This window comes from Drosophila kikkawai, chromosome 3L (assembly GCF_030179895.1).
Source record: "Drosophila kikkawai strain 14028-0561.14 chromosome 3L, DkikHiC1v2, whole genome shotgun sequence".
Classification (NCBI taxonomy): domain Eukaryota; kingdom Metazoa; phylum Arthropoda; class Insecta; order Diptera; family Drosophilidae; genus Drosophila; species Drosophila kikkawai.
The window spans coordinates 14,312,220-14,317,448 of NC_091730.1; the positions used below are offsets into that span (position 1 = coordinate 14,312,220).

At 44.6% G+C, this 5,229-nt stretch overlaps 1 long non-coding RNA gene across 2 annotated transcripts; it reads left to right on the forward strand.

Annotated features, from left to right (window-relative positions):
• Positions 1-939: 939 nt before the first annotated feature.
• On the forward strand, positions 940-2,220 carry LOC108075142 (uncharacterized). Of its 2 annotated transcripts, XR_001770722.3 has the most exons (4): positions 940-1,106; positions 1,179-1,225; positions 1,305-1,833; positions 2,008-2,220. It is a non-coding gene; the product is annotated as an uncharacterized lncRNA (long non-coding RNA). The 2 variants fall into 2 exon arrangements; XR_011444911.1 differs by having other exon boundaries at positions 940-1,225.
• The last annotated feature ends 3,009 nt before the right edge of the window (positions 2,221-5,229 follow it).

Genomic DNA, 5,229 nt, shown 5'->3' on the forward strand with positions numbered 1-5,229 from the left:
TGATTATACCCTATAGTCGCGTCAGGGCAAGTCTGGGCTTCCCTGTCGATTTTTATGTATTTATAATGAAACATTCAACTAGACTCTAGTTGCCAGAGTGCGGAAAGAAGGCAAAGGAAACATAGCCGGCGGGGATTTCCAGCAAGTGGGAACCAAAACATTTGTCGCAAAGATTTTCACGTCACGCGGGGAGTTTCGCTGCGCTCTGCTGTCTCTGTGTATATGTTCTCGAAAATGGGAAATGGTACTAGATGGGGGGGGAAAATGGTAAGTCAGCCGGCGCTCGGGAAATGAGCGAGGAACTGAACAACTGAACATGAAGCACGATTCTCGAGGCAAGGGTGTGGGGGCGGCGGCATTCATATAATCATTAACAGTGTCACATGCAACATAATGAGAACAGGGCGCGCCTGTTCTGGCCATGCCCCCGGGTGAAAGGAGGGGGCTAGAAATTCCCCCCCTCCCAGTACAATTCCCCTTGCACACACATGCTGCAAGTCTGACGCTTAAGTAGTTTACATTTTGTGTATAAGGAGCCATAAAAGGAAACATTCGCTCCATTAAGGGAACATAATTTTTCGTTTCTCGGTCGGGGATTTTCGTCAAGTTTATGGAGATTGAAATGGGGACTCTGGCTACGACTATGACTTGGAACTTCTGCGGGTACGGGTACGGGTCTGGCAGCCATAAAAGAGTGCATCAAATGGGATTTTAAGTTGTCGCATTTAACAGGCTGTCGGTAGATGGAGACCGAGGGGGCATTACAAAATGGGGAACTACAAATAGATCTATCAAACTCTTCGCAGCAGCTGAGGGCGGGATGCAACTGAGGTTTTGTCGAGGTTTGTCGTTAAACACAACTTCTTCATCATCTTTATTCCTCAATCTTTTTTTTTGATTTCCCAGCGAAAACCTTTGTTTTTTATGTCACAGCTCATTAGTTGGCCCGAGATCTGTGCTGCTGTCTGTCTCAGCTTTTGTGGAGCATCCGTGAGCGTTAATAGCCCTCTGAAATATTTATGAAACATTTGTCGAGAGCCGGCGAGTGGGTTGAGTGGAGTGGAAAAAACTTCAACGGATATGTCTCCAAGACAGGAAATCAATTAGTGAGTACCAGGTGAAGTTGAAAGAGAAAAGAAGTGATTAAGTTGGAAATGTCAACGGATTTGGCTTAACAGATGATGGGATTTCGGTGCGGGTTTGAGGAGAGGGAAATCTATCAGTGGTTTGTTTTATTTATTATTTATTTACTATATTTTATGGGAATTCTTATTAATATACTTTTTATTTCTATATTTAAATAGCAATGTAGGGCAAACTAACTCAAGAACTCCTCACGATATTCCCACTTTAAAGGAATATTAAGCTTAACAATTGCTTTCAAGCAATTCGCTTGATGACTTCATCGTATAATTCGATTCATTTTGGATCTTAAATAGCTGTCAAACCACCCAAATTATATAGCCCCTCGGCATTACCTCTTGTGTATGTGTTTGGGGCCTTGTCAAAGGAAATTAAAATCGTCAACCCACACGACCCATCCAATGATGATGAATTTATGCGAAAATTTAATTATTCCCCGACAAACAGAGACCAGAGGAAAATGCGAAAAAATGTATCGATGAAAAATTAATGTCGATTGGGAGGCGATACCAATAAATCAATGCACAAACAAAAGAAAAGAGGACGGCGGTTGGCGGTCGTCGGATGGCAGAACAGTCGCCGCAAAGTTTAATGAAGAATGATAAAATAAAAAAACGAGGAAAAGTAAATGACGTTAAATGAAAATATTAAAAGTGGCAAGAGGCTAAATATGGCCAAGTGATTTAAGGGGTAAGCCTGACGGGGCGGGGGCGTTCGGGCCAATTAGTCGTTTTACGGCTCGTGTTGACAAGAAATTAACAAATTGCGACGACGCTCGACGAGGGGGAAGCTCTCCCGTCCTGGAGCTTTTTTTTTTCTTGTTTTTTGTTAAAGTAATTCAATATGTTTAAACGTTGGCCACAGGCTGTCTCCGCCCCTGCCTACGGACCTCCTCGTCTGTTTGATTGCCACACAAAGAAGGATGGAAGATGGCCAGAATGGGGAGAAGAGGAGCAAGAAGGTCCTCGCTCCAAGGCATACAGAAAAGAAAATTGAAAGTATTTATTGGTATTTAAATTTCTCAAGCTTAAAGATGGGAAACTCCAGCTCTTAAATCTAGAGTTCTTTCTTAAAAATCTCCATTAAAATATCTAGGAAACCTTAAAAATAATTGTTTATAAAAAAATATTTTCCTCAGCTCTTGATTGATTTTTATTTAAATTTATATACATTTTTCTCCAAGTGCCTGTGCCAGCGATGACACTTGAAACTTGCGATGGCGACGGAAGATGGAGCAGGACTCGAGGCGGGTTCGAAAGGTGGTGCAGCATCCACAGCATCGTCAGCTTTTAATGTTTGAACTTTTTATTACGCAAGTAGCAAGGGCAATTCCAGGACCTGGAAGAGAGAGTGTCAAGGGGTGGTCCGTGGGGCGACCTCGATGCTTGTCATATGACACCAATAAATCGCTTCAATTGCTCTCTGACTGACGCCGTTACCTGGGCACTTCACATCGCTTCGCTCTCCACTCCCTGCCCTGGCTCAGCGTTCAATGTCAGCGTAATGAAAAAATGCCAATACCAAAATGAATGTGTAAATGAAATGGCTACAGAGGCTAGGATAGGATGGGAGATAGAGAGGACACGGCACTCGCTGGATCCCTGGATCCCCCAAACCGAATTGGATGTGTCTGAGCTCCAGTGGAGCGTGAGTAATCCTTTCAATTTAAACAGCTCCCGCAGCACGGCACACAGGTGAATAATTGGCTTCTATGCTTCGGAAAATTACCGTAAAATTAGCCTGGCAAAAAGCTGAATACGCAGGTAACTTTCAGCGAAGCCGTGAAAACAACAGTGGAATTGGCAAAGGGTGGAAAGTGGAAAGTGAGCTAAGCTCGACGTAAGTTTCAAAGGAACCTGAAGATATTCAAGGAAAGAAAGGTGAAAATTAACAAAATAAGGAAGCCAACTTTCAGGTATAACTTAAAATTTATGAAGTACTTGGATAGGTTTCGAAACTTGAAGAACAATTAACTTTCAACCTCCATAATCTCTACCAAACAGACTTCTCCTGCTCGCAGCAACAAGTGTGTTTTTCTTATATTTTTTGTCGAAGCCAATATCAGTTTCAGCCTGAGTTAGCTCGACTTGTTTACTGCCCAGACCAATGGCTTAGTCCCAAGAAGTCGGCAGGAGCAACAGCTGCCGGTGTGCCTTTGTCAACAGGAGAGGAGCCTGAGGAAAAAACAGGAGCAAAAGAAAGCTCCATCTTGTCACCTGACGCGTGCACCCAAGCAGGACGAACAGTTTCGGGCAGCGGCGGCAACAGCTGCTGTCCGCACCAGACGATGCCCCATGATGCCTGCTGCTGTCGAACCCGCTCCTTGGATCCTTGGGCACTTGGAGCCATGTGTTGCTCACTCGCCCCCGACATGTGCGCATTCAAATGGAAGCTGTGAAGTGGCTGAGGACTCGAAACTCCTCTGCTTTTGCTGCTTCGCTCGGTCTGGTTTAAACAAATGGCATTTTGGCCAGCAGCTTCTTGGGGGTGTCATATATCATTACCCCACAAGGCCCCTTTGCTGCCAAAAAAAAAAAAAAAAGAAAGAAAATATATACTAAAGAAATGAAGGTTAGCAGTGGGGATTAAAGGTTTGGATACCCTTTCGTGAGTTAATTGGACTATTCAATTATAGAGTTTCATAGCACACATTTTCACTGAATCTGATGTAGTATTATAATAGAATATTAATATATAGAAAAGGATTTAATAACCTATACTTCATAAAAAGAATACTCTGTATTTTTTCAATAAAATTTATGGGGCATCCCCCAAAAAGCTCCTTTCATAGAGTAAAAATAAGGAGAGATCCATCGCTAAGTACTTTGGACACTCGTGCTGGAATCCTTGATGAGGCCCAATGCGGTGGCAACCCTAGGCGCACGCACACACACACGCACTAGCAGTCGGCTTGCACCCACACCAAAACCGGAGTCCTGGGCCCACGCACATGTGGAACACTTGTATAAATTGGCTCATTATGGAACTCATCCATAATCTATGAAGCCCGGGTGGCCATCAAGCTCTCCGGCAGAGATCCCGCATTCACTTCGATTACCCTGGCCGAAAAACCAGGCGCCGCCACGCACCAGGATGGATTGAGGGGGCTACCCTACCCATTTGCGACACGTGTTTAACTCGTTTTTCAAAAAGGAAAAAGCGGAGCGGCAAAGGACCTCCGCCGGGCGCATAAAACAATTCACTTTATGCGCTTGAATTTAGCCATTTGCCACCATTGAAGCGTTAACTGGACATCGCCGCCAGTCGCCAGTGGAGCAGGGCACAGCATTTGGCATTCCTCGTAATGGCCTCGGTCCAGTCCTCCGGCATATATACATTTTAAGCAGCCTCCGGCACAGCATCCCTTTTTCTCCAGCTAGTTTTTTTCGGGCATTACTTAATAAATGAATTGTTCTCCTGCCAAGCAGGGCATTTTGATTCACCAATAATGGTTAAATATATATTTTCCATTGAATTTAATATTGAATTTGGCTACCAGTTTCTCGGAACTCTCACATCCGGTTTGCTTTGACCTCGTTTCCGGTGTCTACTATAAGTTATCCCGAAAAAAACCATCTGCTCAATATGAAAACACGGGGGGAAAAAAGCGTAGCAAAACAGCAGAAAATTGTTGCCAGCGTAATTCCGAGCTAATGCAAAACAGCCACCCCACCTGTCAGGTGGAATATTTCTAATTTTTCAATGTCCAGGAAGGATTTTTCGCTGTAGCTGCCGCACCCCTTCATCCTTGACCTGTCCCAACTAATATCTTGTGTAATGGCAGGCAACAGCTTTTTATGCATATCGACAGAGCTGCTGCTCCTGATATTCCGCAGACAAGACCGGTCCTCTGTGGAAGTACTCCTCGTACTTTTAATATGCATCGAAGGGGCCAAGCCGAAACTTTGACCGGCTCTTCTAATTGTGCCACTTCCGCTCAGAGTGCGGCTAATGCTGCACCTTAAGTGCATCCCAACCCTTGCCGCAGACCGACAGCTTGTCTTAATGCCTTCCACTTTTTCGGGGGCGGCCAGGCACTTCATTTTTGTGCCGGAGCGGAGAGTGCAGGAGGCGTTGCCGCATAAT